Here is a 12,287-nt window from a genome sequence, read left to right as displayed (position 1 = left end):
GATATTTCATTTCAAAGCCTGATAGAATATTAGGATCTGACTGACTGTTCCATTTTAATGGCTGGTAAAATTTTTAAATTGCCCATCTGCACTATCTTGCGTTTTTGAATTTCCCAGTAAAACCATCTTGGTTTTCGATATGTCGAATTGTTATGTCATCGCCCTGCTCCTGCGTCTAGGCAACCTGTGATAATAGATAAAACTGCCTTCACTGGATCCTGAGGCTAGGACCTCTAGATCTGATCCCAGGGCTGGAGGGGATTCTGGAGGTACACACCCATTCTGGGGTTTGACTGTCTGTAGTTATGAATTACCAGTACACACAAAGATGTCAATATTTATTAGATTCACGTAACCGAGTGGTAATACCCGACCTGAGGAGAGTAAGACCTGTGAAATACTTTAGATTACCTGCTTTAGCACGTTTATGGTGCATGTGGCTGGCCCAGTATTCACAGCTGCATTCTAGACTGTTTGCTATAGTTGGCTTCTTGAACAAAGATGACATCCATGTCGGCAGCATATAAATATTGATGGGACCTTAATACGTAGATATCAGAATCTTTCTGGTTAAGATGTAAAGTAGTGAAATTGTACGTTTGCATGTGAGGACGTTTCAGTCATCTTCCACAGCAGTAATGCATCAGGTATCGTGGTCTGAAAGTCAAGGTTGAGTGAACCCCACTGGCTCTACCCTCTGCAGGTGAAGTGCGATGTGATGACTTCATTCCATTAAGAGATGATCCGCAACATCTAAGTGCATTTTGTTAGAATTCCTCATTATTCTAAGCGCATATCTTAATTTGCATTGATATAATGCAAAATCCCCAGCCCGCAAACTTACCAAAGCACTTCGGCAGTTTTGTTCCGGTACTTTGGGTTCGACTATAAATTTGGGAGCTCCACAGAATGAGCATGGGATCTTGCGAAGTGCAGTGTAGTGCTAGTAAGGGCTTCTGACCTTCACTAACGTGCATGTCACAGTGTTAAGTTCCAAAGGTGCCGGTTTTTCGAAGGAATATATATTAACTATCTGTGTTACCTGAAGGGCGTTTAGCTCTGGAGACGATGCAGCGAAAAGCAACATCCACCGACTCCCTGAAGACGAATACGTGATTCATCGAAGAAGATGACGTGTAACGAATCGTTTGCGTTCGACTCATGACACTCCTGAGCAAATGTAACCCTCAGCTTTCTCCGCACCGTTATCATTAAGCCACATGAGATACGAATATATTTGCTTCGATCCATACGCAGTACAGGTCGCCGAACTGGATTTGGAGGTGTGAATCTGATTTATGGCGGACAGATTTGTTCCACTGATCTGTGTCGATTGGTCTGAAGGTCAGCATTCTCCTATAGCACCACTACTGAATCGCTTCAGTTCTCTTTTTGTCCGCTTTCCTACAGTCCATTATTCACTACCATACAACGCTGTGCTCCATACATCAATTCTCAGAAATTTCTTCCTCAAATTAAATCCTATGTTTGTTACTAGTTGAGTTCTTTTCGCTACAAATATCCTCTGTCTGTGCAAGTTTGTTTTTTATGTCCTGCTTCATCCACCTTGTGTTATTTTGCTTTCAAGATTGCAGATTTACTTCACGTTGTCTCTTTTGTCTCTTAAGTTTGTCATTTCTGCCGCTCTTCATTACTTTCGTTGTTGTTATTGTGATCTTAAGTCCAGAGACTGGTTTGACGCAGCTCTCCATGCTTCTCTATCCTGTGCAAGCTTCTTCATCTCCCAGTACCTACTGCAACCTGCTTAGTGTATTCATCTGTTGGTCTCCCTCTACGATTTTTACCCTCCACGCTGCTCTCCAATACTAAATTGGTGATCCCTTGATGCCTCATAATATGTCCTACCAACCGATTCCTTCTTCTAGTCAAGTTGTGCTACAAATTTCTCTTCTCCCCAGTTCTGTTCAACACCTCCTCATTAGTTATGTTATCTACCCATATAATCTTCAGCATTCTTCTGTAGCACCACATTTCGAAAGCTGCTATTCTCTTCTTGTTTAAACGGTTTATCGTCCACGTTTCACTTCCATACATGGTTACACTCCATACAAATACTTTCCTGAAGTCCCAGAAATAGTGTCATTTCTTTTTTTTTTTATTTTTATGGTAAAGAGTAAATTACTTCGGATATTGGTCACCTGTTACTCCTATTTTGGTCATTGAGATTATTTTCGTTTTTATTTATGGCGTGCTGCACAAAATATTCTTCTTGTAGAGTGAGGATTCACTTTCTTTTGTTTTTATGGCATAAGAATGCCATGTCTGTTTTTGTCCTAGTGTAGTGCTGATTTTCTTTTATTAGATGTGGAATGGGTACATTTATTCTTCAGTGGCGTTATATGTTCTTTGCGCTGAGTATGTGAGAATCCAAAAAAAATTACACGTACATAACATTGCCCCACACACAGCCATCCCTCATCCCTACCTCAGCACCCCGGTCCACTCTGTCCTTCTACAGCTCCTACGATTCCTCAGTCAGCTCTACCACGTATTTATTGGAAGAAACCCGTACAGTGTGCATTTAACAGAAACAGAACAACAGTAGGATGTATGTATAGGATATGAAATTAATAGAAGGAACACACATCCATATATTTATAAACAGAAATAGCTAGATTTAAAATTAGTTACCAAAGAATCACTACAAATTTCACATCAAAATACGGGGGGCGTTTGAAAAGTCTGTGCCAAAATAAGAACTACTTACGTGTTTGGAGTAAACCTTTTTTATTTTTCGACATAGTCTCCTTTTAGACTTAAACACTTCGTCGAACGCTCTTCTAATTTGTTGATCCCTTCCGAATAACAGGAATTGTCCAAGTCTGCAAAATTGCTATTAGTTGCTGCAATCACCTCCTCGTTTGAATAAAATCTTTGTCCCGCCAGCCATTTCTTCAAACTGGGGAACGAATAGTAGTCTGGAGAATACGGAGGATGTGAAACGAGTTGGAATCCTATTTCCATTCATTTTGCAACCACAACTGATGAGGTGTATGCTGGTGCATTGTGGAGATGGAAAAGGACTTTTTTGAGGTTCGGCGTTTTTCTTGCAGCTCGGTTTTCAAACGGTCCAATAACGATGAATAATATGCACCTGTAATAGTTTTACCCTTTCCCCGATAGTAGATGAGGATTATCCCTTGCGAATCCCAAAAGACAGTCGCCATAACCTTTCCGGCCGATGGAACAGTCTTCGCCTTTTTTGTTGCAGATTCTCCCTTGGTAACCTATTGTTAAGATCGTTGTTTGATTTCAGGAGTATATTAAAATGTATCCATGTTTCAACCACAGTGGTGAAACGACGCTTAAAGTCCTGCGGATTCTTCCTGAAGAGCTGCAAACCATTCTTGCAACACTTCACACGATTCCGTTTTTGGCCAAACGTGAGCAATCGCCGAACCTGCCTTAGCGGATAGCTTTCTCATATCCAAATCTTTATGCAAAATATTATGTACCCGTTCATTCTAGATGTCCACAGCACTAGCAATCTCACACAAGTTAACTCTTCTGTCATCCATCACCATATCATGCATTTTATCAATGATTTCTTGAGTCGTAACCTCCACAGGGCGTACAGAACGTTCAGCATCACTTGTCCCCATATCGCCACTCCGAAAATTTTGAAACCACTTACAAACTGTTCTAATCGAAGGTGCATGGTCACCATAATGTTTATCAAGCTTCTCTTTAGTCTCCTGAGGCGTTTTGCCTTTCATAAAGTAATGTTTAATCAACACACGAAATTCTTTTTCGTCCATTTTTTGACAATGACTCGACTTCCTTGATTCACACGAATGCCAAACACAAAGAAATAGACCAATATGGCTGCAACTTGGTGTGCGTTCTTTCCAGAGATGCTACTAATTAAACATGACCTCGATACGCACCGGTGGTGCCATCTCTCGGACTTTGCACGGACTTTTCAAACTCCCGTCGTATGTATAATTAAATAATGTTATTTGTATTATAGACCACTGAATATGCCTAGCTTGAATAGGGAAAACATACGCGCTAGGCACAAATGAATTCAGTTGCAAAAGACGGAATTCTTCTTTCTGTATGATAAAACATAAACCCTTTTGTTGGTTATTCAGTTTTTTTCAATGGTTACCTCCCCCTCTGTAGTTACCTAGTTACCCCCTGGAGATCCACATGGAGGTTAATCCGAAATCTTTTGCCAACTGTTTCAATTACAGAACACACGTCCTGTGAGTAAACATTATGTGTATCTAATACAGTGGTTTCCATTGCCTTCTGCATCTTCATGTCGTACATCATTGCTTATTTTTCCTCATTTCAGGGGCAGATTCAAACCCCAGGGGCAAGAGCTTGCCCTTAAATCTTGTCGGATCCTCCGTCCTTTTCCACCAGGAAGAATGAGAGTGACTCGTTATACTGGAAGTCTTAGGTCGCCATTGATCAAAATTTAAGCAGTGACTTGTATTTAATCGAGGACCGTGGAAGCTTTTATTTATACAGAAATAACTGGGGGCACTCGACCATATCACCAAGTATTACTTTAAATACACAAGTCATTACCTTCTTTCCCTAATGGACAACACTGAATTTTTATTTATAGTCCAAAACACTATTCCTAGACCACAGGCGTCATTTCAACAGAGGGAGCACGTCCAAGACAATGAAACTGGACACTCAGGCTAACTGTTAATGGCAGATGCGGCAGAGAGAATCGTTTGGCACTCAGCTGCATTATAGTGCAGACGGAAGTGTTGCGTATCTCAATGTAAACGTAGCTCAGTCGCTATCTGTTTAATCTAAGTAGGTAATCCAAGTCAGCAGGCAAATAACGTCGTATTCAGCATGTATCAACTCTTTCAGATTCTTCTGCCTCCCTTTCAAAGGTCTCTTCCGCAGTTTCCTGGCTGAGGTCACTGGATAGGCGGGTCTCTGATATTTTTATCTCCTATTATGAAACTTTTAAAATATTCGTTGATATGTTCCAGCTCACTTGCATTCCTCTTTGAATCTGTTCTTCTGCTGTCGATCTTTTCGAAAGGTTTTTGGATGTCTCTGCCCTTGTACTCTGTGGCCCGGACACGTCAGGTCTGTCGGTTCCCGCGCAAACCAAAGTTATTATGGACATCTTGTTCTTGTGCAGGAGCACACCGAAACCCTCAGCTGACTATTGGTTCTAGACAGTGAGCAGGGCAGCTGCTGTATTTAAAGGACTGTGAGGAACGGTTCCACAACTGCGCGCTCGTGGGCGCGCGCGCGCGCGCCCGTGTGTGTATGTGTGTGTGTGTGTGTATGTGTGTGTGTGTGTGTGTATGTGTGTGTGTGTGTGTGTGTGTGTGTGTATGTGTGTGTGTGTGTGTATGTGTGTGTGTGTGAATACGGAACTTTGAGCATGACAGAGCTCAAGATGGTCTATCAAGACTGTTCTGCATCTGTCATGTACAACCGAACTAGTTCCTTTTGAGATTACTTTCTGCTTCACATGGCTCAAATGATTCAAATGGCTCTGAGCACTGAGGTCATCAGTACCCTAGACTTAGTACTACTTAAACCTAACTAACCTAAGGACATCACACACATCCATGCCCGAGGCAGGATTCGAACATGCGACCGTAGCGGTCGCGCGTTTCCAGACTGTAGCGCCTAGAACCGCTCGGCCACCCCCTTCACATGGCGTCACACCTTTCTCGCTATTGGGTTAATTCAGTACATCTACTTATTTTGATTTTCATGTCCGATGTAACATATCAGTGAGCATGAACGCAGAGCGGCAATGGAGTAATTTCACACACTGCAGTAACAGGTGTGCAAAAATATAATTATTTAAATAAAAATAACTATGTAATGTAACACATCTTTTTAAATCGGACTAAAACAATGAAAAATGTGGAGTTGTTGGGCGGCGAGAAAATTTATAAGCAATCTTATCCCGCCTTTTACAAGCGCCTGAAAACTATTTTTGCCGTCAGTCAAAAAGCGACGGAGAACATACTAACCATATTTTCCAGTCTGCAAGTCCACATTATTCATTGTACTCACTGAAAGATGATGTTCCTATTTGTTATTTATTTATATATTAATTGATATATTCAGTTAGTCCACACACACAAAATACAGGGTGCTCCATTGATAGTGACCGGGCCAAATATCTCAAGAAATAAGCGTCAAACGAAAAAACTACAAAGGACGAAACTTGTCTAGCTTGAAGGGGGAAACGAGATGGCGTTATGGTTGGCCCGCTCGATGTCGCTGCCATAGATCAAACGGATATCAAATGCGTTTTTTTTAATAGGAACGCCCACTTTTATCACATATTCTTGTAGTACGTAAGGAAATATGAATGTTTTAGTTGGACCACTTTTTTCGCTTTGTGATAGATAGCGCTGTAATAGTCACAAACGTATTAGTACGTGGTATCACGTAACATTCCCCCAGTGCGGACGGTATTTGCTTCGTGATACATCACCCGCGTTAAAATGGACCGTTTAGCGATTCAGGGAAAGGTCGATGTCGTGTTGATGCATGGCTATTGTGAACAAAATGCCCAACGGGCGTGTGCTATGTATGCTGCTGGGTATCCTGGACGACATCATCCCAGTGTCCGGACCGTTCGCCGGATAGTTACGTTATTTAAGGAAACAGGAAGTGTTCAGCCACATGTGAAACGTCAACCACGACCAGCTACAAATCATGATGCCCAAGTAGGTGTTTTAGCTGCTGTCGCGGCTAATCCGCACAACAGTAGCAGACAAAGCGCGCGAAAATCGGGAATCTCAAAAACGTCGGTGTTGAGAATGCTACATCAACATCGATTACACCTGTACCATATTTCTATGCACCGGGAATTGCATGGCGACGACTTTAAATGCCGTGTACAGCTCTGCCACTGGGCACAAAAGAAATTACGGAACGATGACAGATTTTTTGCACGCGTTTATTTAGCGACGAAGCGTCATTCACCAACAGCGGTAACGCAAACCGGCATAATACGCACTATTGGGCAACGGAAAATCCACGATGGCTGCGACAAATGGAACATCAGCGACCTTGACCGGTTAATGTACAGTGCGGCATTATGAGAGAAACGATAATTGGCCCCTATTTTATCGATGGCAATCTAAATGGTGCAGCGTATTCTCATTTCCTACGTAATGTTCAACCGATGTTACTACAAGATGTTTCACTGCATGACAGAATGGCGATGTACTTCCAACATGATGGATGTCCAGCACATAGCTCGCGTGCGGTTGAAGCGGTAGTTCAAAAATGGCTCTGAGCACTATGGGACTCAACTGCTGAGGTCATTAGTCCCCTAGTTAAAGCTAACTAACCTAAGGACATCACAAACATCCATGCCCGAGGCAGGATTCGAACCTGCGACCGTAGTGGTCTTGCGGTTCCAGACTGCAGCGCCTTTAACCACACGGCCACTTCGGCCGGCAAGCGGTAGTGAATAGCATATTTCATGACTGGTGGATTGGTCGTCGAAGCACCATACCATGGCCCGCAGGTTCACCGGATCTGACATCCCCGGATTTCTTTCTGCGGGGAAAGTTGAAGGATAGTTATTATCGTGATCCACCGACAACGCCTGACAACATGCGTCAGCACATTGTCAATGCATGTGCGAACATTACGGAAGGCGAACTACTCGCTGTTGAGAGGAATGTGGTTACACGTATTGCCAAATTATTGACGTTGATGGACATCATTACGAGCATTTATTGCATTAATGTGGTATTTACAGGTAATCACGCTGTAACAGCATGCATTCTCAGAAATTATAAGTTCACAAAGGCACATGTATCACATTGGAACAACGGAAATAAAATGTTACAAACGTAACTACGTTCTGTATTTTAATTTAAAAAACCTAACTGTTACCAACTCTTCGTCTAAAATTGTGAACCATATGTTTGTGAGTATTACAGCGCCATCTATCACAAAGCGAAAAAAGTGGTCCAACTAAAACATTCATATTTCTTTAAGTACTACACGAATATGTGTTAAAAAATGGGCGTTCCTATTTAAAAAACGCAGTTGATATCCGTTTGACCTATCGCAGTGCCATCTAGCGGACCAACCAAAGCGCCATCTGGTTTCGTTCTTTGTAGTTTTTTCGTTTGTCCCTTATTTCGTGAGATATTTGGCCCGGTCACGATCAATGGGCCACCTTGTATAATAATATTCCTGATAATAATATTATTGTCCCTACTGGAAACAGCACTATAGCAGTTCAGAGGCTACCTCTACGGAAGTTCCAGACAAAATAGTCTACCGCCCGTACTCTAATCACCAAAAGTTAATTGGTCGTCTTAAAAGATGAAAATATCTCTCCCCTTTCCACGCAGTTTTGGCAACATCACGGGCGGCGCACAACGGTTACTTCCAAAATCTAAGCGGTCGAGGACGGTGTATAATCCTCGCAAGTTCACTTGCTACTCTTATAGACAACCCTTTTGGAACCATCCGGCTGTGACGTAATCTGAGGCACAACGTACGCTGGCGTTTTGTCTGACGCGCGCAGGTTGGTATCTCGGCGCGAAGTGTCTATTCTCACTGCCTCTCTTGCTGCATGTACGAGAGGTATTTGGAAAATAAGTTCAGATCGGCCGCAAAATGGAAACCACTGTGAAAATCAAAAATGTTTCATCAGCAACAGTTAGCTACAACACCCAGCTCTGTCGCCGTTCCGACATAGGTATTTGTTGTAGCATTGAACCAACTTCCCAATACCCTCGTCATACAAGGCAGCCTCCTGTGCTCTTCCCCAGTTCTCTACGCTGGTCTGCCGCTCGCCGTCTATGCCAACATGTTTTCATCACAGCCAGCGGTTCACGTGAGGAGACATGAAAACCAGAGAGAGCCATTTACGGGCTGTATTATGAGTGATCAAACACTTCTCATCGAAAACTCTGCTGGAGCATCTTCATTGCCACTCCAGAATGCTGCTGAGAAATGTGTTGAACAAGGAAAAGTATGACAGTTATGTTATGGGGCAGCACAGCTTCAGGCGAAATTTCTCACCCAGGCCCTCTTACATGGCGGGAGACATTATCTTCTAAGTATCTTAACAGCACAGGAAAGAGCGACGTGACGCGATCGACAGGCATACCTGAGACATTGCCCAAAACATCGGTGCAATGCTTCATCGATTTTCACAGTAATTTTCCGTTTCGCGACTGATCGGGACTTACTTTCCGAATAGCCCTCGTAATATGGGCGCAGCGGACAGCCGAACAAAACATCTGCTATCATCTGCTATCAACTGCTGTAGGTACAGATAGCAGCACCTAAATTACCCTTTTCCCAGACACGTATTAATTAATAATTCTGTCATTTAACAGTTTACAGTCTTCTTAATTTTTATATAATTAAAGTTAAGTTTGCTTTAACTAAGGAAAAAGTTTTAACTCGACTGCATTTAAACTTTGCCAGTTAGAATGCTTAGAATGGTATTGAAAATAGAATATGACCACTAAAACTGTCTCTTTAAGACTCATTGTAATGATTGTTATTCACACTAAAGTCGTGAAACTTGGTACAGCTGTATTATTTAATTAATCCAATTAGAACATTCTATTAATAAATATAAATAATACTTAATCTATTATGGATTGAGATATTTTCATCCCAAATTTAATTTTTAGTAAATAACTGGAAAACTATTAGTTAGCTTCATGCAATCACACAGTGAAAGATTTGATATCAAACTGAGGCTACATACAAATTTTCATCTTTCTGGGTATAATATTCAGCGCCTTTAATTTTTTCGTAAAAACGCCAAATTTGACTAAAATATTGTCCAGATCAAGTTGGGGCTTGTAACTTTTGATTGTGACGTACATTTGTACATTCTGAACAATTTTTAGCTTTCTCGATTCATTATTTAGCACCCATTATTTTTTCTTAAAGTAATATTTCTAGCAAAACACATTCATTACAGAATTCTTAGACTTCGCAAGGTTAACATTAGTATACTGATGCATACACTGACAAAGTTTGGAAGAGTTATTTTTATTTTTTATTTCATTCTAGGTTATGGTGCAAACCTTTGTATGCCAAGCAGAGGCGTGTTATGGTGATGTGGTATGGATAGTAGTCAACTGTGGTAAGTCCCAGCACACTCGCTCGCCTCTTTCCCTCTTACAAAGACACAGCGATTGTTTAGCCAATCACCCTCTATCTATTTTCGTGAAAAAATCATTTTTGAACACAATTAAAAATTAGAAACAAGTATGTTACTGTAGCTGACTCTTTAAAATAAACAGATTTCAGCTTAATTTTCCTTAATACTACACCCACAAAATTAACCATTATGTTATTTTATGTATATAATTTCCAAAAATCTTATATATATATATATATATATATATATATATATATATATATATACGACTACTAGAAAATTAAATTTGTAGTTTAGAATTTCAATGCTTTACCTGAAAGAGAAACACACATTTCGCTTTTCAGTGCTCACTCATTTGATCACAACTGTAGGCATTGTTGTGTGTGTCCTTATAAACCATGTTCACTAACAGAATTAAGGCAGAGGGTGGGGAGTCACTGTGTATGGCTTTCTTCACGATGCTCTGTTACAAAAGGGAAAGGGGAGGAGTCACTGTGGTAGATGTCCTTGCTTCTTTTTCCAGAAGCTTGTAGGCTCCCTTCCGTTAATAACTCTAAGAGACGACAAAACACAGTCCATCTTCTATTTTCCTTCTATAATTTAAATAAACAGTTGAGAAGTTATCAGTAAGAATTTTTCCGTTTTTATTGTTTGGAAAACTGTTACTAACTTTTTCAAAATGATTATTGGCGATCGCTGCTTCATAGAATGAAGTTGTTCTATTTTGCTTTTGCAAGATACCTCATTGTTAAGTCTGAATCACGAACTTTGAAATTCTTTTTCAACCATAGCTATTATGCTCTGAAAGTCAACATATGTTCTTAAATAGTCACATTTTGTGCTATTTTGCAATTTACTTCATTACCTTAGATATTCCTTTACTTAGAAAATCGAGTAGCCTTTGTAAGTTCTATCTTCATATGACTCAGTCATCATACGGATTAGTACACTAAAGAAGTCATTTGTTCGACAATAGTTACTTTGCCTTGTTACATACACCATTAAACAGGCGTTTTTATTACAACATAATAATACTCTACAATCTGTGTTTCTTGACACTTTCATTTATCTATGTAAGTGTCTATGTGTATCAGTATTTATCTGTTAACTGGCCATCTGCCTTAAGCAAGATTACGCGTTTCTCAACCCTTCTTACGAGACATGACAGAATTGTACACCAATTCTCCACCATTTTACCCATATACATCAGCCTACTGATTTCATTTCTCCTGTATCTCCCTATTTTCATTTATCCACATATTTCATTTTCCTACACATTCTGACGCTTCTTTCACATTTTTATCTTTGTCAGCCTACTGACCTCATTATTTACATATATTTTTGGTGTGATCTTCACACCATTTTCACACACTTGCTTTAATTAACATCAAACGCTTTGGCTTGCCTCTAGTAGCACCATATTATTACGCTCTCTTACTTATAGACTGCCCTACTTTCAAGATGAAAATTATTGATTTGCGCACAGTTTATTCCTTCAGATATTAGAGATTTGCAGCTTCAAATTACTTTTCTGATCGTAAAGTGTCTGTACTTTGTTGTTACTAGTTCTTTTTCTGAATATTATTTATTATTTGTTAACTTAAGCCATTATTTTTCTACCATTGCTGCTCATGGTTGCCCATTGTTATTTTAAAATTTAGAATTTACTCTCATGTTCTCTTATAAGTCATCATTCGGGTATAGTCATTTTTAGTATCATCCTTACTCACTAGGAAGACATGACAAACTAACAGCATGTGTACAACACGAAGACATATATTCCTTACCTGCTACAGATCGCACGGAAGAAGAGAATGGAACTTGAAAGCGAATAAAGTTTCATCCAACTGGGACCGCACAGTACGCCAAACTGGGTATCCACCAAAGTATGGCAGGCTCCCTACAGAACGTAGTTACTGTTACTTTTAAATGTTTCAGATCTGCAATGATAGATCAAGTTCTCTCTTACTTTTCGGGTCTTCCTATCGGTATGCATTTGCATGAGGCTTATGAATTATCCTGGATGGTCCATGATGAACATGCATAAACTTCTTTGTTCCCAATGAATTTTCTTAGATTTTTCTTCAGTTTTGACAAACACTAGCTAGTGGGGGAAGTTTTTGCGTCATGACTTCTTTTTCTGTTCAAAGCTCCTTTATCT

At 40.3% G+C, this 12,287-nt stretch overlaps 1 long non-coding RNA gene across 1 annotated transcript in view; it reads left to right on the top strand.

Annotated features, from left to right (window-relative positions):
- The first annotated feature begins 10,049 nt into the window (after positions 1-10,049).
- Positions 10,050-12,287, top strand: part of LOC126480965 (uncharacterized) — a 182,897-nt gene continuing 180,659 nt past the window's right edge. Inside the window, exon 1 of the long non-coding RNA XR_007587491.1 lies at positions 10,050-10,108. This is a non-coding gene — a long non-coding RNA (uncharacterized LOC126480965). The remainder of the gene's footprint in view (positions 10,109-12,287) is intronic.

This window comes from Schistocerca serialis, chromosome 1 (assembly GCF_023864345.2).
Source record: "Schistocerca serialis cubense isolate TAMUIC-IGC-003099 chromosome 1, iqSchSeri2.2, whole genome shotgun sequence".
NCBI classification, from domain to species: domain Eukaryota; kingdom Metazoa; phylum Arthropoda; class Insecta; order Orthoptera; family Acrididae; genus Schistocerca; species Schistocerca serialis.
This window is presented reverse-complemented; position numbering and strand designations above follow the sequence as displayed.